The following is a 26,131-nucleotide window of genomic DNA, read 5'->3' on the forward strand; positions in this document are numbered from 1 at the left end:
CACACACAGATGCACGTACACAAACATCCACAAAATCATAAGCACACACAGCCAGAGCTCCACATTTACAAGCACAAACTCTCTCTGTCTTGTTGTCTCTCTTCATCTGCCATTCTTGTTAAGGTGAAGTGTCCCATCTGGAAGGAGAACAGCTTGAGCTAGTGCTTCAACAAAAACACTCATATCACAGGCATACACGCACAGTACCGCACAAACCCAAATAAGCACATGTGCACAAAGGCACAAACCTGTTAGGCACTTATCCTGATCTACTGCAGTGCGTGTTGTAGCAAAATCTTTTAGTCTTGCTCAGAGCTTTTATTAATGAAGTGAACGAAAAAGAGAAAAAAGAAAAAATGGACGCAACTGATGACTCATTAATCTGCCTAGAGAGATCATTTGATTTAGTATGTGTTTAAAGGCAGACTGAATTTTTCATCTACATATAGGTAAAACCTGTTCCCACGCATTCAGATCCAGCGTTCATGTGGGAGAAGACATAACCTGAAAGAAATGCCCCAAAATAGCAACCACTGACATCACGCTCGCTTTATGTCGCGTCATAATCTGACACTAAAACAACAAAGGAGGCTGTTTATTTAAAAGCGCAGGTTTCACACATCAGTATGGAGAGATGACACTTACGGAACAAAGATGATTATCCTTGTACAAACAATTTACTGGTAAAAACTAAATTGCTCCCCCGTGAACTGTAGCAGCACAGCTGCAGAGCCAAAACGGGAGCTTAATGGACACTTGATGATGATGGAACGAAGGGGTAATAGATAAAAACAATCACCACACGTAGACCTTTCCCCTAAGGGCAAAAATGCATATCCACTGCAGCGCTTATAAAGACACAAAGGAAAGGCGCGAGCGAGACAGATGCTAGACATCTATCAAACACTTTCTTTGAGAATGAGAGCAGAATGAGAGACAGATGTGGACACCACAGACGAGCGGTCGTTATTATGTTTATAACGACGCTACTTTCTGGTGTCATTCAAATCTAGCAGAGCGTCACCTCCTTGCAAATATGGAGAGAAAACATGCTAATGACAGATGCAATCAAACATATATTATATATTATATATATATATATATATCATAATAAGATGCTCTTCTAGCTCTCGGTTCCTACTCCAGTGCAAGCTGCTTTCACTGATGCAACTGACACACTGTGACAATCTGCAGTGAATCGCCACTTTTCATTGTCAGATTGACAGTGTTTACAAAACCCGCACACCCCCACACAATCCCCCACCTGCACTCCCGCTACTCTCTGTACTATAAGTGTCCCTTGAATCTATCTATCACCAGAGGCTGTTAATCACAGGCTTATCGCAGCGAAAGGAAGCGGAGCAGAAAAATCACATGGTTGAGGTTTGAGGCTCCAGAGAGCAAGACAGCAGTAAACAACAACACCAGGGGTTCAGCGGTCTTCCTTTTGGAAGGGCTTTAGAAAACACACCGTGAGACACTGGCATGTTTATCCCCGTGGGATGCTGGAGAAAAAAAAAGAAAAAAGAAAAGAAACCCACAACATGTGCATGGCAACAATGCTGTCACATCACAAAAAACTTTCCTAATGATTAGAAATGGTTCTCAAAACCCTTTTGCTAATCGCTTATACTGCTTGGAAAAAGAGTAGGAGGGAGAAAAGTTCAAGCTCACTGCAAAGTGGAGGAGGGTGAATAGTTTGATAAGTTACCCATTTGAATTGCATTAGAAGGCTTAGAGTTATATATTATCGTGTGTGGCTGCTTTGACAGACAGGTGGGTGCCTTCGACACGGCATTCTCGGCATCAGCTCGGCTAATCTGACTCAATGACCTGGACCTTTCACCTGTGTTTGTGGTATCAGTGCCTTTTATGGCATTTTAATGCAGCTAGATGATAAATAATGTTTTTGTCTGTGATTCAGTCCACCCAAGAAAATTATACTTTAGTTTTGGAAGGAAAATGAAGAAGGAAAATAGCTTAAACGTGGCACAACAAGGTGGAAGCTTGATCTCTCTCTCTCTGGCTCTGCATAGTGCCTTTCTCACGTCAACAAGGACATTTCATTCATGACTTTTACGGCGTAACCAAATGTCACGCCTGGAGCCAACACGCGTGTTTTTACAGAGAATGACTGGCCTGTTTGTGCGGTGCTAAATCACAAAGCCCCACACACTTTGGCGAGGCTGCACAAATCAGCAGGACGGAAAACAGCAACCCAACATAACACGGCTGTATGACTGCTTTCATTAGTGGCAGTGTTAGCAAACACAACTCTCAGGCCCTTCCCATGGCATTTACCATAATCACCTCAGCTAAGCATTTAAACCAAAAAGAAACAGGACTTTGTTTGAGTAGATTCAGTGGAATTCAGTTGCATTAGTGGACTGAAATCCTGACATTTTAGTGGGCAATTAATTTTAACAGGGTTAAAAAATACCCCACGCATAAGACACATGTCACGACCGGTTACTGATGACTTGTGCCAGAAATCAAGAGACTTATTCATTATTTTAGAAAAAGGAAATACGGCAGCTCCAAATGTAAGAGCCCTCAAGTTGACCTGAACACACCAAAACTGTACATACGATTATATAAGTGGGATCAAGCAACACATGCCATGTGCTTCAGTGAGCTTCTTCTTGGGATAATAATAAATGTTTAGACCATCAAGTCCAGCCTTCATTTTTATCATGTTTTCATCCCTTCTTCCTCTGACTCTCACTCTTCCGCCCACCTCCACAGGCTCAGTTTTTCCTCTCTCTTCCTCCCTTTCATTCCTGCTTTTTCCTCTCTGCAGCAGACCTCAGGAGCAGGCCGGTTTCATCAAACATGTGATTCCTATTCATAGAATGTAAACAGTAATCCAGCCAAGCTGGTGTTTCCATTTCACATTCAGTACAGTTGAGCAGACGGACTTAAACTTAACCCCCTCACTGCTACAGCTGAGACAGCAACGACTCCAGAACAAAATAAATCTACGTCACTTCTCCGTGGGTCTATCCATCCCGACTGGTAAACGTTTTCAGCAAGGAGCCTACATCCACAAAGTGAATACTACACAGCAATTATTTTAATCTCAAAATTTGGCTCAAATGCAAAACCAATATTTTTTATTTGAATCACTTTTTAATTGCTTATCAAGCACCTGACAGGCCTCAAATTCAGCCAGCACAGGGCACCAATAAGGGCAGTAGCTCACTGCCAGTTAACTTTTCCCATTCCCAGTTTACCAATGTTAGTCCTTTGTTTGAGGAAAATATGCCTGGGACACAGAGAAGAGGTTATCACAGTTCACCTCACTAACCCTCAGCGGATCTTGTGGAAACTCATTATTAATACTTTATGGAATAAGTCATAATAGTGCCAGCATTTCAGCATAAATTAAGCCGGTAGCATTGAAAAACGGTGTTTAGCTTAGTTATTAATGTGCTTAATGGCATCCAAATTAAGTTGCAGACATTGGTATAATTTGTCATTAGTAACAGCATATACTAATAGCATGTACTGCAGATATAGAACATTTGTCAACACAGCATGTCTTTGTGTGTAGAAGAGGAAGAAATAGGGCTAAAAGGTGAAAATGCGGTATGTTTTTTAATGCAATTTAACCGTTATTTTTCATTTCCTGTTCTTATACACTTTTATCAAACTATTTTATTATCTTTCTTTAGGATTTGTCATTTGTTCACCTACCTGTAGGACAGGAATCGGTAGAGCCTGAAACACGCATCGTTAGATTGTAATGTATGGGGTACTTTGACAGACTAGAATGGTCCCATAATGTTAGGAATAAGACACAGGGATACCACAGCCAAATGTTCTTTGCTGGTGTTGTTACAGTCGGGGAATTTGTCATAGTGCTACTGAAGAAGCTAAAACAAGCTTGCATTTTAATCCAAAACATAATCTTTTCCTAAATCCAATCGGTATGTTTTTTGACCTAAGCCTAACCAGACACGAGTCCTAGATGGGACACAAACACTTGTATTCTGGAATAAAGTCCATTAGTTTAGGCCACTACTACACCATCTGTCTCCTAACGTGGTGTACTTTGTCAATCAGATGCTACATTGAAGAGTCAGTGTTTGACTAGTGTTTGTTTTATCCATATGGTAAAATGCTGGTTAATGTTGACTGGCCTGGGTGCACATGTTTCAGCAGCACTCGTTTTCATTACCATATTTGTTTTGCTGTCAGCGGTGCTGATGAGGGCTCTATTGTGTGAAGGACATTTACTGATGCAAGACACTGAAAATAAAACAAACAATCAACTCTTGTGAAGTCCAAGCCTGAGCCAGACTTGCTAATTGGTTTAATGTATTTATACATGAAAGCAGACTGAAATGAGATTTTCACAGAGTTGTGACAGTGAATAGAGCACACCTCCTATCCTTAACTCTCTGCTTAATACTTCTGCCTGTTACAGCGTGGCAGCCTGTGGGTAATAAAGTTAATAGTGTCAGACGTCGTCTCATCAGCTCTCCGAGGCTCTTTTGCTGTGGTAGAGAGCCTTATCAGGCCTCAACACAACACTGGAGCAACCAGGCCCCTGCCTCTCTTCATGCTGCTTCCATTATTCATGTGCATTTGCCCAGGTGAGAACAAACCCAAGGATCAGAAGTTGGCAGAACAGTTTATTAGATATTTAGACGCAGCGGCATGTGGTGAGAGCAAAGACGAAATAGAGAGAGAGAACAGAGATACCACTAACAGTCAACAAAAGCAGAAATATAATAAGTAAGCAGGGTTCAATCCACTCGCAAGTGTTTATGTTGTTAACGACTGACCTTGACAATCAGGCTCATGAGACAAGAAGCTGGTCTGTCTTATCCTCACTGTGTTATTTAGTTTCAGTACTCTCTTCTCCCCACCTTACTTTAAAAAATCAAAAGTTTTAAATTCTTCTTAGGTAACATTTTCAAAGCCAGTTCCCTGGAAACACTGCGAAGGGTTCTGTTTTATCTTTTAGGACTTACCAGCAATCCACAATAATGAATATCTTGGAGTGAAACAATGCCCCATACATGCATTCGTGAAACGAAAATGACGCAAAACGAGTGAATGATTCATAGGCACACAATGCAGAATCCAAGGAAATCTATTGTTCGTCCAAGTTTGTCTGCTAGAAAGCAAACAAACTTGCCTCCGCTGACACTTGACACCAATTCTTCTTCAATTTTTCTATATTTTTATTTGACTCTGTGCGTGTGTATATATGTGCGCAACAGCACAGTGCCAAGTTAATGGCTAACCTTTTACTGGAATTTTCTATAAATATGGTAATTTACTTCACACCGTGTGAAAAAGCAATCTACGCACCACATAAGCGACACTCCGAGTTTCTGAAAAGAGGATCTTTTATGCTGGAAATTGCATTCTTGGCCCCTGTATACCTATATGAGACTGGAAAAACTGTCAAGAAAACAATAGGCCTCTGTATGAAGATTGACGATATATTTGTGAAAAGTTTTCCCATTGTGAAAACAGCTGACAGCTTAAAGCGCATGCTATTTGTGCTCTAAATGAGAAGGATAAGTGATCCGTAAGGTGCCGGCCACTTTATCAACATCTTGTCAAGCTATACCAGTAAATGATGTTATCCGTGCTGGTGTTATTGATTCTAGTAGTCAGATACCCAGGTCAATAAGTCCTGACAGCTTATATGACAGCTTTTGTTCTTAAGAAATCTCTCTAAGGGGAAAAAAATTATACTAATACGCTGTCCTATTGAACTACAATGGATTTGACTACTTGAAAATCACAGTTGGAGCTGCTCTCCTCTTCAAAGTAGTAATTTTGCAAGATAAAAACCAACATTTTTCAGGAGGAGAATAAACTATACCCTTGCAGCTACAGCTACAGATTCTGGCAGTGTGTCATGATAAGACTGAGATAAAGAAACACAAAGCTCCAAACACAAAATGCCTTTCTGGTGAATGTGTGTGTCCTTGTGGTTATGTGTTGCCACATGTGCATGCAGTTTCCTAAATCTGCTGAGACCAGCAGCTGGTGTTCGGTCTTTCAGGCTGTTTGTGGAGCCTGCAAACAGAAGGAAATACATTTATACGCCTGATTCAAAAGGCAGTACAGATTGAAGACCTGTTGGAGTTATCTCAGCTGAAACATCTGTAACCCCATCACTTACAGACAGAGCAACTAACCTTTTTTTAAGGATCACTCTTTCTTTCTTTCTTTCTTTCTTTCTTTCTTCCTTCCTCCGGTCTCAGTTAGGTGGATGGAAAAAACAGTGTGAAATGGCAAATAGAATGAAGTGCCACCTTTAATGCGACACTGCACGCTGCACTTTGGAGGGCCCTGTTTTCCCAGATGTGCATAAGCTGCATTTATCTAAATGCAAACGGGAAGTTTTTCATGACAGTTAAACTGAATTACAGTGAGAACAGACTGCGTGAGTCACTTTAGTTCAAAGTCCGTACATTCCCCCAAAACATAATGCATCCTGGAGGGCCATTTGCCAGTTCTACTGTAGTAGATGGTCTCATTAATAAACCAGGAGGTGTCTGTAAAGTGTTACTAGGATGTTCAGTTATTCATGGTTGCTGGGTGTGAGGGAGAAAGAAATATGAACTACAGAAGTGAACCAAAAAATATGAAAAAAAAAAAAAAACACCCCACAGTGAGGTCAAAAGAAATCAGAACAAAAATAAATCACTCACTCAGAATGAAAACAAAAAGAGCAATAAAGACGGAGAATGGAGAAGGGAGGAGAGGTGGGAGACCTTGCCATGACTGTGACCCCAGGGAGGGGGTTCCTGTCCTCTATCACGCTCTACAAAGTCAGAAGCTTCTATTTATACAGCACTGTAATGTTTGGCATTTCCTTCGAGGGGGAGGTGAATATGAGCCATTGTTTTCCTTGGCTGCCATTCGATTGGCTCAGCATGCTCCATGCATTGAAATGTCAGCAGCTTATAGCTCTATTTGTTTGATTAGCTCTATTTATCACTGATAAGTGATCATTTGTTCATTCTCAAGATGGGAAATCTTATTATTGTTAAGGGTGAAAAGACATGCTGATTGATAGCACAATGAATGAGCCCTGACAGCCGCTTGATAAATTTAGTTTCCTTAATCTCTTGTGAAATATTTATGGGAAGTGTTGTAGGCTGCCAATGTGTATATCACAGCACAACTGTCAAAAGACAGATCTGAGCTCACTGATTGCAGGAGTACCAACAATGATGTTGCAATGATATGCAACATATAATCATTGCAAACTCACTCGCAGTGCAGAGTAGTCACTCTCAAACTTAAGCAGTCAACTTTGCTCGCAAGAAGGGAAATACTAACACTGGGATTCCGACCTGATCTCACAGAAAGAAAACGGATGTTCAGGAATGTGTGACAGCACTCAAATCTCACATTTACCTCCACCTTACCCTTCCTGGTTTTAATGAAACCTTAGTAAAACTCCTGGCGAGACTAATGGCTCACTAACTATGTAGCCCGACTGATTTATCACTGGTCCGACATTAACGGCCGCCATTAGCTATTTTGTAAGTATCTGCATTTATAATGACAGATAAAAGAAAACGTTAAAAAAAGACATGGAAAAAACACCCTTCAATCTTGCTATGGGTGTTGACATTCAACAGTTTTTCTAAAAAGGGCAACCTGCAACTTCCTCGTTGCTCCTGGAATGCTACAAACAGCGCAATCTGAGCATCCTGGCAGAGCGTAAACAAGGAAATAAACACTGACACGTAAGAAATGCTTTGTGTTTCTCAAAGAAAAAAAAAAGAAGAAGATATGCTGGCTGATACATCAGATTTTTATACTGCCAAATATAGTAATGGTCTTAAAAATTCTACATTGATCAGGCTCTAATACTGTGCAGATTTTGCAAAAATGAGATCTTAAATAGCTTTATTATAAAAATACAAACACATCTGCTGTGCCAGAACACATTTAAAAACATTAGGTCAGACTCTATAAAAGTCTGTAATACTATCAATTAGAATAAATAGAAATGAGCCTCGTCTTTCCTGTTGGTTGGACTTGCCTGAGCTAAGATGGAGTTAGTGCTCTAAAGCATTCCGAGTAACTAGTTTGTGAAAACAAAACAACATTCCCTCCTCAGTGTGGCCCCACGAGCAGAGCTGACACAAATCAATAGGTATTTTGTTAAACAATAGCTTTGCCGGCATTTTAAAAAAAGCCAGTCCCCAGGGCACTGCAAAACCACACAAAATAATTGGGAAAGTTAACAATAGCCACTGCTATACCAACACGGAACTGAACCTATGGCCAGGACACTTAAAAATCAGTCAAATAAAATTCCCACTTATAATTATGCTGGCTGTAGATAAAATGTTCAGCTGCAGTGAAGTAACTAGCAGTTTGTAAATAAACCCTTCCCTGCAAACAGTGACAGATAATCTCTTGCAGAGGTTCTAAAGAGCATCAATCATTCCTAAAGAAGTCGTTTAAGTAGGAGGGTGTTCCTTAAAAGCACCTGCTGGGCAGATCACTGTGTATGATAGAATTATGTACGTGTCTATATGTGAGTGCATGAGTCAGTCGTGTTTTTTTCCTCCCTCCTCTAACCCCCTTAACTTTTTGTCTTTGCTCTTTGATCTGTACAGCTACGAACCCTCCCCAGAAACCCCCAAATAACCTCGCGGCTCAAAAATCTTTTTTCACGCCTCCTCCTGTTTACACCTACCTTCTTGATCTTTCTCTTTATAGTTATTCCCTCTCTCCGCCTGCATTTCCATTTCCAATCCCTCTATTTTTATCACAGCTGCATCCGGGCTTGTGCTGCAGAGATTATAGTGTTCATTATTGCAAGCAACACACCTGAGTTAAATGGCCACGAAGTGAAGAGCGCAAGGATTTGTGTTACAAGTTTCCAGAACAATTGGAACAGTTTGAAACAACTTCCAATGCAATGGCACCTGAAACAGTTGCTGTAAAGTTAAGAAAAAAAAAATCAAAAGAAAACCAGAAAAACTTTCAAGAACTAGTATCTAGTAACAAATATCTTCCATAATCTACTATAACAGAAAAAAAGACCCAGAAAATCTTCAAAGCATTTTGTTCACATATGACTTTTAACTCCCCCCAGCTCATGTCATTCCCCGGGCAGAAGTCTACACCTTCACAATATCCATAGTTTCTGCTTCCAACAGACAGGAGGTGTGGAACACTTTACCCAATAGACAGGCCTCTTGGGTGGACAGCATGACGTCAGAACTGGGCCCAGATTCTGGATCCTGCTGCCAGCAGGTGAGATCATAGGAAACATCTGTACCAACATAGGCAGCTGACTGTTAACTAGTGTGGATGAAAATTGGCCGCCTCCTCCTCAGCTGTTCTCAGCTGAGCTCTCCTTTTCCAGTTTTGATCTGGTGTTTCTTACACACAGATCAGGTCAACACGACAGGTCACAGTCCCACCCTTGTTTTGTTTAGTCTGCACCACCATGCAACTATATGTAATCTGTAATGTATAAATACAGCACTTGCTTATATCAGAATGTCATTAGTGTTAGTTGAAAAGGTTTGCATTCCTGTTAAGTGACACAGAGACAGAAAAAAATACAAGCATGGACATTGCCAACAGAAAGAGGAATATAAAGACGGGACTTGGCACTTCATGTTACGTACTGCATATAGAATTTGGCACAATACATGTTTACATGTGCGAGCAGCCAGAGGTTTAAGTTCTCTCACCACTCAAGACTTGTTTTGCCCATATTTTCAAGTTGAACTCAAAAGCTCGTAAGCTCAATCTGTTAGCTCTGAGATATTAGTCTGTAAATCATCCACTAAGGCTCGGTTATAGATGAAACGCTTGGAGGTTGGACAAGTCAGTAAAGTATGGGCTGGAGCTCACATAATGATAAGGATGGACAATATATTTGAACTGAAGCTCTGATGGGTTCTTGAATGCAAACTAATTAACGTCTATGATGCCTCCTGCCACAGCATATATACTGATGCTTGCCAGACCAGAGTTAACAAAATGAAGACAGTGGAGTGGAGCACTGAACAGCAGCACACAAGCACACAATTCAGCACTTTACAGAAGTGTGCCCAACACTTGTAGCCACAATTTTGTGATTATGTAACCTTCTATATAGTCATTTTTGTTTCAACAGCACAGTGCACTGGTTTTAGATTACCAAGGCTTTTTCCCCCGTGCTAGCACTGCAATACAGAAGCTCCTCTGTCTGTGTTAAGATATAACGTTAACAAAACTATAGTAGAGCACCTAGATGGCGCCGCAGGACTTTCATGCTAGCATAAGAATAAAACGGCATTTTGGCCGGGAGAAGAAAGTTAAGCAATGGGGTGCCATGCATGAGTACTCTTTGCTGATCTACATGCAGAGCAAATATATCTGGGAGACAAGCTATGCCTCCCTTGGCAGGGACCTTCATTGCACTGAGTGCACTGAAGAGATCAAAGGAGTCTGGAGACAAAGACAGGAGGCAATCTGTCACACCATACATCCATCCATGCGATGTAGGTCTCAACTCCAAGATTTATTCCGCAGATCAATGCTATATCACACAAACTATTTTCTTTAATGAATGACCCGCAGTCAGACTTGGCAATCTTTTAGTCTCACTCGGTCCCTCTACTCTTTACAACTAATTACCACCACCTTCACATATGCATGGTTAATTTCAATCCCCATCGCCCTCACTGTAGCTACAACTACACAAGTGAGTAATTTTTCCACAAGATTTATCTGGCCTTTGACCAATATGAATAATGTGAAGAAACTGAACAGCTGTACAGTGGGAGAGAGGCAAAGAAAGAACTAGAAATTCTTTGCAACACACATCTTTTTTTGTTATCATTTGATATACAATGATCAACAGCATGCTTCTCTTCTAAAACAATGGGCAGCAGGCCCTGCTAGTTCACCTGTTTTGACACTTTCCATTTAACATAGGTGCTTGTTGCAGATTCCTGTGGTTTTGTTAATGGCACCCTGAAGTGCATTTGATGCTGTGATTATGCTTACTTCAGTGCTACCAACCCATCACTTTTGCACCCATCACAAAAGCATATCCTCTAGGGTGTTATTACTAGTGCAAAATGAACACGCAAAAAGACCTTTAAAAAATCGTAAAGCAATAACTGAAATATATAGCAGGCTATTTAAACCTAAACCTTGTCTGCCTCTACATTAGCCCCAACATTTGTCAATACAAAACTGTTTTCTCAGCTCATTTACTGCGCATATGTGCAAAAACAACACAGCTGAAGGTAGAAACTCAGGAGCACACAGTTTATTAAGCGGGCCATGTCTGCTCGCTAAGATGATTCATTTGAACTGTTTTAGAGAATTAGAGGAATTGCTGTGTTCTAGATTTGTTGCAGAAAGCTGGAACGCTGAAGGGAACAAGAGAGCAGAAGGGATTTTAAAACATCCCAAGTTCAGATGCATGGCTTCACTCCGTATATCCCTCGACTGCACAAAGCTGGCCACCTCTGTGCAGACACACAAAATGGTACAAGCTACCACTTACTGTCTGTCATGTAGTTCAGATGAAGTTATGTGCTTTAAGGTATATTACTGGCAGCTATACCAACTTCAGATTAACAGGTGGGCTAATTCAAAATCTGATCAAGGTGATCGGGGCTTGACATGCAACTGCTGCAATCTCGAAAATCAAAGGAGACCTAACAGGGCTCATTCTAAACTGATGAACACAAATCTGGTCTCCAATGATTTTTACAGCTTTAGTGACTTTAAAGAAATACCATATAACTCACAAATCACTTGAAATGAAATGAAAAAATGGCCAGAGGACAATCAGAAGTATTTTAGAAATTCAGCACATTAGGAAGTAAGAACAAAGAGAAACACGTCTACTGCTTTATTCTTATATTAAGTGAACTAACCCTCAGCATTGCAGGGGAGGCTCTGGTACCAATATTGTCCCTATTTTTTGGCAGCAGCAATGTCGAGCTTTTTCAAATCCAAGACATGACCGTTACACGACCTAATCCATTAAACCTTGTTGAATGAATCACGCTTGCTGCATCTCCCTTGATCCATTCAATTTAATCTTACAACATGCATCACTGGACAACAAGGCTTCTTTAAATCTACCACCTTTCTTTTAATTCTTTTGGCTGCCCACAGTGAATAGACAGAAATGTATACACAACAGCCTAAGCAAAAGAAGCTGATAGAAAGTAAAGCAGGCATAACAGTGAGCTTTGTGATGTAGGTTCCCGTACCGACAGGGAACAACACCCACTTTTTCTCTGAGATAGAAAGAGTTAGAAGGGGAGAGAAATAATAAGAAGGGAAGGGAGGAAGGAAGAGGGGGAGGGTGATAAAGTGAGAAACAGGAAAACAATCCTAAAGATAGAAAATCAGTCAGGAAAGTGAACACATGGCATTTGAGAGTGTAACTAGCAGCCAGGAGCATTAACTGCATTCTTGTCTGTTTGAGATGGAAGCGTACATGAGTATGCTGATGTGTAATCAGTCTGATGAGCCATGTTGTCTAATGGCAGGAGACAGTCAGCGCCAAGGGTTTAAGAGAAGAAGAAAAAAAAAAAGAACTGGGAAAACTTCTGCTAGAGGAATTGCAAAAGCCTGATTGGGTTTCAGCTTTTAGTCCACCCTATTGTGGTTTTGCTTCACGCAAACTGGTGGCATAGGCACAGAGAGGGTGAGTGGAGAGGCAGTGAGTAGCAATCTGGAAAGCAGGATTTGAGATTTAGCACGGAGGGACTGATTCGAGTAAAGGTTGAAGAAAAACGATGCAAACTACTACAGACGTATGACCTGACAGGCACCTATCACATAACAGTAGTTACTTGTTAGTGCTGCAAAACACTTCAGCAGCCTAACAAGAAGCACATTTCCTCATGCTGTCAGCTGAGCTCAGCAGGATTATTAGAAGTCCAGGATAATGTTTGGCATTCAGCACTGCGTGATATGTAGCGACACTTAAACACAATGTTGTCTGTGTATTTCATCCCAGTTTGTTGGGCTATTAATTTTGGGGCACAAGTTCCCTTCAGTGCTACGGTGGCAGAGATTGGATTTAGCTAAAATGAAAAAGTAAAGGCTTCATTTGTGTAAGTGTAGCACACATATTGCTATCAAAGTATAGAGATTTAAAAAAGAAAAGAAATTCTATTAATGTTAAAAATGTTCTCTTAGCGAGAATGCTACAAAAATGGCATTTAAAATAGGGGAAAAACTTATTTCAATCGGGTTCATTACTGGTTACCAGAGAGTTCCACAAAATTTTCAAAACAAATCAGGTTGATGTTTCTCGCTTGGATGAATCTCTATTGCTCTGAAAAGCACGAGGATGCAATAAGGACCCCTTGTTTATAGTCTATCATTCACCCCGGGACAAGATAAACTGCAAAAATCTCGAGCGTCTGTGTTTCATGGATACACTACAGCTCGCGAAATGAGCCTATAAAACCCTTTAAATAAACATAACCATAATACAAGACTCTCTGAAGCTGAATCACTCTAATAAACAGTATGCCATCATATGCGCAGCAGGGGTATCCAAACTAAAGCTCGGTTATCTTAAGCTCTGATGGGAGTTAGAGGCACTTTGGAGCACACTACGTAAATGCTTTATTTACCCATCTTTCCCCCTAAATTACCCTCGTAAGCAAAAAATGCCGTTTTAATCTAATGTTAGACCACCAATGAGTGCATACACTGCTGTTGCCTTAACTTGCCACATACACAAATCGGCACGTACAGTATATTATCAGATGGGGACACACGGACGTGGAAGCTTCTGAGAAAACCTGTCCCAGCACTAATGTCTAAGTTTGAGCATTATTACCAGCAGCCTACCTCAGACATGTTCGTGCGCGTATGGCTCGGTTCCATTCAAGAGAAAGCTTACACAAACGCGTAAAGAAAAATCCCATAGATGGCTGGGAAAAGCACCACCGGTTCCCGTTTCTATTTCCGGGCGCTTCTTTCTCCCCCGGCTTGTCTGAGCGTTCCCACAAAACTGGACCCCCACACAGATAGACCGAGTCAGACACCTCTGAGCGCGGAGGGGAGGGGTTTCAGACACCTACCAGCTTTACATGCCCACTTCTCTTTTCTTCTGTCATCTTGAGAGAAGCCCCGAAACGAAAGAAACACAGAAGGGTGGACAGGGAGGGGATGAGCCGAGCCGGGGTATTGAAGAGTACTCCTTCACGTCTGTTCCACAAAGCGCACAGCGCGGCGCAAAGCAAAAACACCAGTCCGGTGCCTTTCAGTCAGTGGGCTGCACCGCTCCGCTGGCGAGAGCTCCCAGGCAATTGGAATATTCAACTTTGGAAAAATGAGAGAGGGAAAGAGAGCGAGACAGAGAGAGAGGGAGAAAGAGAGATGGGAGGGAGGCAGACAATCACAGGAAAGCGGCTCCTCCTACTCGAACAATACAAAAAGCGAAAGGCAGCAGATAGAGGCTTCAGTGCGTTAAGCTGAACAGCTCTGGGCACCAGTAGTAACACGTCTAATAACTAACTGAGTGTGCGCTCCAACGGCAGACCACGCGTCACAGTTTTACACATTTTATTGGATAATCAGATCAAAGCTCGAGTGGGCAACAAACTGTCGATTCAAGAAGCAAACTTACCTGACCAGTAACAGTGGGTCATACATTCAGATCATACACGGGTAATGCACAAATGATGGCATTTTTATTTCCAGCCTGCACGACAACTGAATTAATGCCCACAATCGCGCTTCATTTTTTTTTATATATTCTTGAAAATGATGCAACACCGAGTAATAAAAGCAGACCCCAGATATTAAATATCGCGCATCCTTCATTGTTATCAATAAGTAGCGCCAAGTTCGACTGCAAAAAGGCCCAAAGGCAGCAATTAGAATATTCATAGATTTCAAGTTGAGCAAAAGTGGTTCGCGAAAATGGATGTATCACACATTAATTTCCTGGATTAATTACAAGATTGTGTGTGTGTGTGTGTGATTGTGTGTGTGTGTGTGTGTGGGGGGGGAGGGGGGGTGTTTGTTAGGCCATCCCAAGAAAAGCCAGTGTTATAACGTGAGTAATACTCCTGCATCATGCTGTGTGTCTCGTGCTTAATTGTATATATCCCATATTGTTATTGCAGCATTGCTTTCGTATTTCTACATCATACACAAGGGAGAAGCACATGCCAAAAATATGCTAGACTATTGCTCTAACTTTGTTCCAAAGAGGTGGGTGTGCTGTCTGTGCCTGCAGGTGTGTGTTGTGCTGCTTTGATGTGTGTGTCTGTGGGCTTGGAAACAATGCAGAGGTTAAGAGGTTCTGCAGACCTTTCCAGCAGGCTGCTCTCTCCTATGTGGTTGCTTCCCTCTGCCAGCTATGTCCTGCACCTGTCTGACCTAACACTGCTTGTAATACCATTTCTTTCCTGTGTGCTGCTCTCTGCATTGTGTCCACACACACTGAGGTTGCCCTATAATGACAGGCACAGGCGAAAACAGAATAATGTAATACTGATGTAAATGTTATTCGGTGCTTTACAAAAGAGAACGCGAGAGAGAGAGAGACACTACACGCAAAGGATGCAGTGCTTTGAAAAGTTATTTCTACCACTGCAACTGTTTCTCATCTGATTAATGATTAAGACAATACCAACTTTTCCCCCCCAACTGTTATCAAAGGAAGCATGAAGCTAAGTAAGAAGCAACTAAGATTCAAGTCTCACAGTCAGATTTCTGAAATAGGAAAAAACATGTAACAGCTGTCTTCCAGATTAACAGTACAGGGAAAAATCTGTAGCTTTACACAGCAGGAAGGCTGCTTTTGGTAAACAGTATCGGACAAGGTGTGGCCTGACAAGCAGGTGTGTTCTCTGACTGTCAACAAGTGATACCACAATGTGTGTAAGAGCAGGTTTGCTACCCGTCTGTCTACATTAACTATATCTACAAACACAGATGTCCAGCCTTTTCTTGTCTTAATAACAGCTTGCCCCAAAGCCTGTCCTTGTGTCCGCGTCTGGCCAGCGAGTGTCATTCAGCTCATGTGCTCTGCACTATAAGCCAGAGTCTGTCTATCTTGGCTTGATTTTCAACAAGATACTGGATTGTCACAGTGGTGTCAAGGTCCAGGACTAATTAATGCATATGTATTACTCATATCCATAATACTGCCTCCTGCAGTGTAGTTAAACACCGCCTTTCTGACACAGAATTTGACCGTAATACACAAGCGAGTCCACTTAAAGAAAGCTTTTTTCTGCATGCGGCCATATTTAGAGCATAGGATTGTCACCACGGATCAGATCTGGTTATAGTTTCTGTACAGTCTGTCAGATGATATCAGTCATAGGCCTGTTCTTGCTATAAGGACTGTAAGGTTGATATGAGGTCACTGATGCACGCATGCCAACCTGAACCTCCCAACCGTCCCCACCCCTACTCCAACAGACACCTGCGCTTCTGGGGAAAAGATTCTATTTACTTTTATAAATGTGATTATTGCATAATTCCTTTTCACCCTTATCTAAATCCCCTGTATGGGTATATTTGAAATTCATTTAAAAAAAAAGAAAAAAAAACCTCTTTCTTGAGCACGTGGTTAGAGACAGCTACAAGTGAATATTAGTTTAATTCCCAGCAGAGGTATTTTGGATTTTAATAGGTCTTTTACCCTTTGAGCCTGACAGAATAGTTGGCTGATTGACTGCACAGACTAAGCCTGGATCCAGCCCCAGGCACCCGTCAGTGCTGTCTTTGCTCACTGACCACGTAGACATCTAAATTTTGTGAGAGTGGCAGTCATCTGCACAGAAGGCAGCTTTAGCACTGAGTACTCTAAATGAACTCAGCAATTTGTGGGCTGGAAAGCACTAATGTACAGTTACTTAGAGTGTGTGTAAAGTTATTAATATTTTGTTACAAGCCATTCTCTTGTTTTTCCATGAGCCACTGAGCCTCACTTGCTATTATACCACACTCCCATGTGATTACGGAAACTGTATCAGCAAATATACAACCCCTAGTCCTTCACCAAATATAGATAGCTTGAGGTTGCTATTGCAGTCAGAACACATTTTCTTTGGTGCTTATTGTTGCACCTTTATGATTAGAAGTTTATAGTACATAGTCACATTTGGTCTCCCATGTGCTGCAGCCACCTCTATAACTGCTATGAATGGCATTCCATCGGGGCAAGCAAGGCAGCAGTACTTTCCTTGTGAAATTTAAAAACAAACATCATTTAAAACCAACCAAAGTGAAAGAGATTTGTTGCCTTACATCTCAAACAAATGTTTCTTCCCTAAAGCATTTCATGTTGTCTGTTTGCATCCATCCTTTAAATTACTTCCATCTTGTGGCCACAGTTATTGCCTCCTGAAGTTAGCTTGACTCCGAGCCATTAGACTTTATAGTTTTTGTCATTTTTATGGATGTGTCTGTGCCCCATTAACAAAAGCTGGAACTTTTCTAGTTGAGAGGCAAAATATTTATGTTTATCCTTAGCTGTTTGCATGCAAAATGTGGATGGTTTTAGGCAGAAGACTGACAGGTCACCAGCATACTAGACAAGTTGTCTCTGGCTCTGCTTTCACTGCTATAATCGGTGCATCATTGCACAAAACAGTAGCAAGTAAATCACTGAACTATACTGTGATTAATCAAGAAGTAAGTTTTTCTTACTATCCACATTGGCTAACATGAGTGATGTAGAAGAAATTGTCCCATGAAGAAACATTTAATAACCCCTTTAGCACATTAGCAATAAAAGCCTTAAATGGAGAGAGCGATCATCAACTTTTACCATGTCTGGTTTAATAAAAAAGTTGAACAGACAAGTGCAGGTTCTGCCATCATCAGATTGGCATCTATGAAAAATAACTTGTTGACTGAATTACCAGTTGTTTTGATAAAACGGCGTAAGTTTTCATTCGTATTTTTAGTCCCCCTGTAAAGAGTGAACCTGCCAGGAACGTGTGTGCAGTAAGGTGAATGTGTCCGGGGAGAGTGCTACAAGATGCAGAGAGGGTGTCAGCATATAGGAATACAAGACATCTGGTTCAGTTTATCTCTTTGATGCATGGTCTCTGCTTGCCTTTATGTAAAAATCACTAGATGCTACTGACTGCTATTCATATAACAGCCCCACCTCCACCTACCATCCACATGTGGGTTCTGAGTTTACTTACATATAGGAGGGAAGTTATTGATAACTTTACTGGATATGATTCTGAAATAAAACAGTAAAATGAAAATGACTCAAATACTAGAAATGAATGGCGATGTGGAGCACCTATGGCTATAGTCTTTATTGCAGTGGCCCGGGTGCCTTCAACCAACCCCCATCTCTCCCCATTTTCCTGGCTGCTTTACAATATCCTATCTAAAAAAAAGGCCCAAATGCCTCATAAATATATTAAATACCAAGTACTTGAATGGAAAAAAACTTAAATAAAGCAGTGTTTAATTTGAATAGAGCGGATTTTCTCAGAAAATGAAAATTTGTATGAAAAACAAAGTGCCAGTGACAGAATAAGGGCAGGCTAGATGACTGAGGCTGCCTTGGACAGTAAACACACCAACCACTGGAGACTTGGCCTCACTATTGTGCTGCCCTGGCCCATGCATGGGACTTATTGCATATCAAGTTACCATCAGCAGTAGAATTTAACAATGCCTGTGGTGTGTGCGCGTGTGTCTATGTGGGTGTATTGGTGTGTGTGTATGCATGTGCATCAGTTACATGCACACACTTCGAAGTGCACACTTGCATGACAAATCAGCAACACCCTCAAACAGTGTGTGTCCAGAGGAAATGCATCAGCTCTTCTCTTCCTTTCTCTTCCTTTTTCCACTCCCAGCACCACAGCTCATCAGGGACTTATTGTACAGCACCAGCCTGTCTGTGTACTGCAGCAACATGAAGTGATCAGGAGAAACACTCACTCACAGAGACATAAAAACCTTTGTTCCCTTCAAAACATGGGAATCTTTGTCCCAGTGCAGACAACTCTAGAGAGTGATGCAGTGTTATTAGCATTCTGCGCCCACATGAATTTCTTTCTGTTGGGGGTGCATAAATATACACACTGCGCAGTAGCCATAGCAGTTATTGAATTGTAATCATTACTTGGTTGATTACAATTCCCCACTCTAAGCCTAGTGAGGTATAGTATAGTACTGTGAATATTTTCAGGAAATTCTCTTTCACTTGACAACAAATGCATCAGTTCTCTTGCAATACTATGGCAACACTAACCTCATAACTCGAGTTAAAAATGGTTTCTTCTGGGCATCCTATTGCCAACTTAAAAATCAGACCAGCATAAACAGATCAATAAACACTCAGAGGGTGTAAACAAATCAGTTGCTGGGTGCAGAATTGTGCCATCAGCTTTCCATTAGTCACGCCATCTCATATCTGATACTTTTTACTAATAGAGGCAGGCTGAAAATATTCAGTCTTCACCTTCACAGAGCTATCATCAAGGATGCTGTTCTTCCTTAAGAAATGTAAAAACCTTTCAATCAGAGAGTTGAGAGTTGTTTTGGGTTTCAAATGTCAGCACTTTATATTTGTGGAGGAGAGAGCATGAACCTCCCAGTTAAACACTGTATATAATTCTTCTGGTGATTTAGCCAAATGTTAATGGATATTGTTTACTGCCTCTACAAGTGCTGCCAAATCACATCCATTGAAAGTAGATATGCTGACTTAACGTAATTACGTTCCAGGAGCACTACCTCCTTTCATTTGATGTAAATATTGCAGATTTCACCCGTCTGAACTACAGCTGGTATGAGCAGACTAGATGTGAGCTAGCTGTGTAAAGTAAAATGAAAGCATACTGACCACTCACTAAAATATAATGCTGTGTCGCTTGAATTACAGCAGCTGTGTGTACATGTGTGTCTTTAGCCTCTGGCTCCACACCAAGACAATTTGGAGCGGAATACAGGCTGTTCCTGGACAGACAGCAAACTTAGGAGTGAATACGACTTTCTTGCAAACAACATAGATTGAGTGAAAGCAAACTAGCACATTCTTGACACGCTCTTTTAGTCGAGCATTAGCCCATTAGTGATTCACATGATACGCAATTCATCTTCAGTTGATGAAATCAAAGAGATACTACGGAGTAGAAAAAAAGTAGTGTTTACTGTATAAAATTTGCAATGACACTAAATAGGCCTTTTATTTTAAATAGTTAAATAGTTGGTTATGGCCACTTACCACTATTTGTTATAATTATAGTGCTTAACTAGCTGTAGCTGAGTTTTTGGACTCCAATGCATAACCATTTGAGCTAAAAGTAAAACATTTCTGATTGAGAAAGACTGTAGCATGGAATAAAAAGCCCATATATACATTATAGGAGGTGACTGAACTAAAAAAGCCCTCTTTCTGTGTGAAATGAACATTAAAGCCAAAAGCAAGGAGTTTTACTGCCATTAATTGTCCACTATATTTAACAAAAATAGTAGTTAAGTTAAAGCTAAAAATAGAAAAAAACTACATTAAAAAAATATATAATGTTAATCACAGTACCCGACAACTATCTTTTTGTAAGCCGTAGCAGTGTTTTATGACTGCACTGCTAACACTTAGCCAATTTCATCTGACGGGTTTCATATTAATATGGCTGTCTGAGACCTTTAAAGAGAATCCCGAGTCAAATCCAGCTTTAAAAATATGTTTCCCTAATGTCACATTGGTGTTCTCTGCTTGAGTAGCTGCTCAGTTCGGGAACATGCACCTCGTTGGCAGCTGTCAGAACCTGTAAGATCAAGGAAGCTGCTGTATTTTAATCTAATGATGCAACAAGTTGTTTTGGTTTAACATTATACTAGTAACGTGTTATTAGTACACTGTATCACAGTGATCCAAGTTTTTTTTTCCCCCCTACAGAAGACGACTTGTTCATGTTTGTTGTCATTAATGTCAAACAGAGTGCAACACAGATGCAGAAGGCATTAGCTCTTTGCTGTTAGTGGGTCCCAAATTCCCCTTTTTATATTACTCGGGTGCTGATGTCTGTCGCAGAGCCATCAATATTATGCATTTTACTTTGTGGTGACCTAGTGGAGCATAGAAAAGACTTGACAAACAAGGGAGAAAGTAAGATGTGAGATTTTTATGAGTATAATACCGGATTATTTCACACCAAACATTACTGTATTATTGCCTGCATTTTTCTTCCATCTGAAATAAAAAGTCCTCTCAGATTAATAAAAATTATTTATAGTTTTAAAATGTGAATTTATGATTTGGTCTTTTCAGTTGCTCATACTTTAGTTAAGCGTCTGTACTTAGAAACATTATACATTTAGGCATTTATATATATATTTATATTTATAAAGGCCCAGTCAATTTAAAAGAAAAAAAAATGTTTTTTTGTTTTGTTTTTGTGGCATTTTCACTACATGTCACTACATGTCTCATAACAAATCTTTAAAGAATGCCAAACTGAAGCATTTCGTAACTTTTATCAGTAACATATCTCATCAGATATGTTAAAAAAAAAAAAAAGTATGCCACGTCTCCTGGGTGATCCAGATGTTCTTCAGATAGGATACGATTGATCCTGTAACAAAAACCTTATGCTTCCTGTATAAGACTGATTGGTAAATCCTTTTATATATTATTTAAGTAGTTGCCCCAAATACATTTTCCCCCCAGTTTGGATAATTCTATTGTACAAAATCAAGTGGTTCTCTCATTCTTAAATTAGGAAGTGATGTGACGGGAAGATGCACTGAGGACCCTATTAAATGACAGGTGACTGACAGACTGACATGGGATCAGTCTTTGTACAAAAATCAAATACAGCTGTGCAGGGATTTAAACCTCACTGGTACAGAGTAAATAACATTACTGATGATTAGTTAACAATGTATATCCGCATCAATACTGCAGCAAAAGGAAGGCGTATAAAGAGGGGAGGATAGAGCCCGAGAGGAACGACTGGAGACATGAAAAGCAAAAACACGAAGGAGGGATAAGAAGAAATATGGGTCAGACCGAGAAAGACAGGGAAGGCTCAATGTAAATCAGAATGTGTAAACATGTACAGGCCTAATCTCATTATCCCTCATCCTCCTGGGCCTGTGATCAGATGCTTGATTAAAGCAGGAGATGAAAGAAGAGAGGTAGAGGACAGAGATGGAGGTAGGTGGGAAGGAAAGGAAATACGGGATGCCTAAAACAGACCGAGTATCCTTTGGAGAAGAAATAAATTGCAAATCGCACTGTTTTGAGTTACAATAAATATAAAACAAATATAAAGACTGCAGTAAAGATTGCAGTGTGTAGTATGCATTAAAAGCAGTGTAGCATTTACTGACACAAAGGAAGGCATTTTCAGGTGACCTGAAAAAAAAATTAGCTGTATATTAAAGCAAATGATGCTGCATTACGTGGCATTTGAGGGTAATATATCAGAATTACTACATACGTGTGGACTAAATGATTTTTTTAAAAGACAATTTGTAAAATTGTGGCCATTGGTAACAGAGTAAATGGAGTATGACCATAAAAACATCTTAAAATTTTCAGCATTAATGTTAAAAAAGACATCTATATAAACAAATAATGTTGAAATGTGTTGTTATTGCTTGATTTGCTAGAGAAGATAGCCAGAGATAATGTTTACACCCAATTCATGACTGATCCTGCATTTCATCCTTTTTTATAATTAATGACTGTCCTCTAAATGGTTATACAGTAGGTCTTAAGGCCTGTTACAGTCTCCATGTTTGAGAAACTATGCGACTCTGAGTTCCGATTGCTGCAGATTTTGTCATCAGATGGTGAGTGCGAGGCTCAGTGCGGGCATTCGCATGCCTGCCAATTTTTTGCAACTACGCAAACATGCCTGTTTATACACTACACTGCACTACAACACACCCACTACACAATCAGGCATACAGGAATTACTTGTACATAGTGTCTACTATTGCTGTCTTCACCTTTGTCGGCAAAAGAGTATAATCCCTGTTTAGAACAAAAGCAATTCCCCTCAGTACCTGTGAAGTGAACTCTATGAGGAAATATAATATAATATAAATATAGTTCCACTACGACTCTAAAAAATGCAGGTGTAGTAGTGGAAAGGAAATCCCCGACAACCACTAGACTTTTTTTTTATTCCTATTCCACACTCACTTTCAGTATTGCCTAATTTTTAGCTAAGCAGCAAATGATTTAATTGCTTTCTAAAGATTTTGTGTGTGTATTTCCAAAGATCATAAACTGTGATGTGTGCGTACTGGGGTACTTTTTAGTTACGTGAGCAGAAATCAACACATAGTTTGTATCCTGAGAAGCAACCCAAACCAAATCCTTTCTCTCTAGCAGATAATTTCCATTTTTTATTACACTTTTTTTAAATTTAAAAGGCAATATTAATATTAAAATTAAATGGGTATTATGTGTTACAAGGGCTATATCCAACACAGTGTTATTTTTCAGTAAAATTACTAGAAACCTTTGCAAGAGCACAGCCCATTTAAATTTAATTCCAGTGAACCATTAAAACTGCATTTACAATTCAGACATTCTCCCGCAGAGAGTTCACCTTCACACACACACACACACGTTTATAAATGAGCAGAAAATTTATTTAAAAAAAATAAATAATCAAGTGCTCTGAGTTATTGAATGTGGGCCAGTAAGCTAGTGGCATTTCACACTTGAAATACTTCCTCATTCTGTTAGAGCAGACACCATGAAATAGCCTATAAAGGTGTTGTCAAAACAGAGTCTAACCTGCTCTTAAACTGCATGCAGTGCTGTTACAGTAACTCTAGACACATCAAATGACAACTTAATTTCAGGTGTGGGCAAAGATTTCTTGAGCACTGTTCATCTGGGCCGCCCTTAAGTAGCTTTCCTTCCCATCTTCTTTTTGCCTGGCTTGCTTTGAAATGCTGATACCATCCCCAACTTTTCCACTTATTCAACCTTTTTCTTTCCTGCTGATTTTCTGATCCATTTTCGTCTTCACACCTCATCATCCAATTCAAGCCAAGATCCCCACACTTCTCCTTTTCCTTCCCCCCCCCTACCCTCATCCCTTCTTCGCTCGGTGGACCAGCACAGCTCTTCATTAAAACAGATGTCAGGCATCTGTCAACATCCAGGCCAGTCTTGGCATGATTGATTTTTGGCCCACCTGCGTCTTTCGTAATGACCAACTGTCAGTTGTTTTACTGCCCGCACTGCCTTGCCTTAGTATTGCCTGTCACTGAGGCTAAATCTCTCAGCCCAGACCCACAGGGCATTATCTATTTGTCCTCAGATAAAATTTATGTAGGTACACCAAAGAACCAGCCTCTTTCCTACAATCACATTGTCTTTAAGGATGGTTATATCTGGGACATAAATCGCTTGCATTCTGTCAGTAAACCTAATATACGGCATACTTTAAGTTTCAATTATTTTGAAACAATGAGTTTTTGGACAGAAGCTTATAAATGTTTGGGCTTGCAATGTGAGTTCAGACGCTGAGGCTTCAGACGGTCTAGAGCAGAATGAAATGGCGACACAATAGAGCACTGACAAGACACATTTGTGGCAACACATTCTCCTTTTTAACTTTCATGCTTTTAATTTTTTATTTGAAAATTCATTTACCCACTCGAGTTCTTAAGGAGGCAGACAGCTAAATAAATAAATTACATTTTTAAAAAACCACAAACAATTACCCCAATAAACAACCAGTGATAGATTTAGGCAATTCATAACAGCTGATATTTCTGTCCAGTTGTATTACAGTAGTTGTACACAGCTGAATATCTCTGGACTGCAGAATATGTATAGGGAAGTTGCTGACAAGTGAACTTTAAATAAATAAGAGGGACAAATTTGAAGATCTAATGTTTTTACGATGTAAATATAGCTTTATAGTTCATCCAGCATGAAAAGTGTGCTTGCTCAAGTACATAGCATGGAGCTGAGCAATAGGCTGATAGCTAAGACTGATGTCAACATTATACGGTGCTGCAGTACAATGTAATTAGGTATTATTCCAGAGGAAAACGGCTTAATTTTGCCTTCATAAACTAGTTTTCCTAATTTGAGAACTATTTTCTATACACATTTAAACTCTACTGCATCCTTGGATTCGATGTGAGAAAGAGCAAGATTTCTTATACTGTAGCAAACCCATAAAACAAAGTCCAAACTAATCAATCAGGGCACAAATCTCAACTTGAACAGTAAATTTGATCAAGACATTTAAATTTGACCTTGCGGGATTTTGTTTCGGGCACAAGATGTAACTTCTTGAGTTGAGTTCAGACTTCAGTGTGACTCCAAAACATCAGATGATGAAAAACATGTCAGGAAACCTTATAAAAAAGCTTCATGTCCTGTGGCAGCGTCCAGACTGAGTGAAGATGTATAACAGCAGCTTCAAACTAGAGACAGAGTGAAAGAAGGGGCGCATCACTTCCTCTAGCTGTACTCACCTGGATGTCAAGCTTTTTTGATGATGTACAGAAACAATGTACAGCTTCCACATCTGGAACCCAGGCAAGTCTGAGGATTCTACTCTCTATTTATCATTTCGTCACCCTTTTCCTCTTCTTCCCTTCCTTTCGTTCCCTTCTTGCTTTCTTAATCTCCTCTCTTTGCCCTCTTTCTTTCCATCTGCCTGGCAGGAGCAACTCAGAGTCCATGGAGAGCAGGGATGCAGCAGAAGGCATCTTTGAAAGAGAGCTCTGGCTACAGACCTTTCATCTAGTGCTATACCTGGCCAAGGCAGGCTGCAGGGTACCTTGGCTGTCAGAAGACATACACTCGATGAGGGAGGGCGGATGAGACAAGAGGAAAGGGAGAGGAATAAATGTAATGGAAGAGAAACAGGCAAGCAAAGTCTAAAAAGAAAAAAAAAATGTAGTTTTAATAATATATTTATGATTTTGTCAAGCCCGCAAACATGAGAACGAAATAAGGATGAGTGAGGAATAGACATCAGAGGAAAAATGGGGAGAGCAGACAAGAGGGACTCAAAAGTAGAGCAGAATGATGAGAGACTGGACTCCTGCGGTTCAAACATCTCACCCAAATTTCGTTCTTTCACCTGAAAGTCAAAACCACTGAAAGTGCTTTTATTTGACTTTTGAATATATATTACTGTAATCACAGGCTCTTATTTCACTA

The 26,131-nt window shown here is 40.3% G+C and overlaps 1 protein-coding gene across 5 annotated transcripts in view; it reads right to left on the reverse strand.

Annotated features, from left to right (window-relative positions):
• Nucleotides 1–26,131, reverse strand: part of mid2 (midline 2) — a 150,659-nt gene that overhangs the window by 86,189 nt on the left and 38,339 nt on the right. For 2 of the 5 annotated variants that reach the window (XM_013908266.1, XM_013908259.1), the window contains exon 1: nucleotides 14,061–14,460. The exons of 2 other annotated variants lie outside the window; for them this stretch is intronic. The gene's annotated coding sequence lies outside the window, so the exon portion shown is untranslated. Of the gene's footprint in view, nucleotides 1–13,827; nucleotides 13,992–14,060; nucleotides 14,461–26,131 lie in introns of those variants that run through there. One more of the 5 variants, XM_005723115.1, reaches the window with a different exon arrangement.

The sequence above is a fragment of the Pundamilia nyererei genome, unplaced genomic scaffold (assembly GCF_000239375.1).
Source record: "Pundamilia nyererei isolate P.nyererei 1_Seehausen unplaced genomic scaffold, PunNye1.0 scaffold00008, whole genome shotgun sequence".
Taxonomy (NCBI): Eukaryota; Metazoa; Chordata; class Actinopteri; order Cichliformes; family Cichlidae; genus Pundamilia; species Pundamilia nyererei.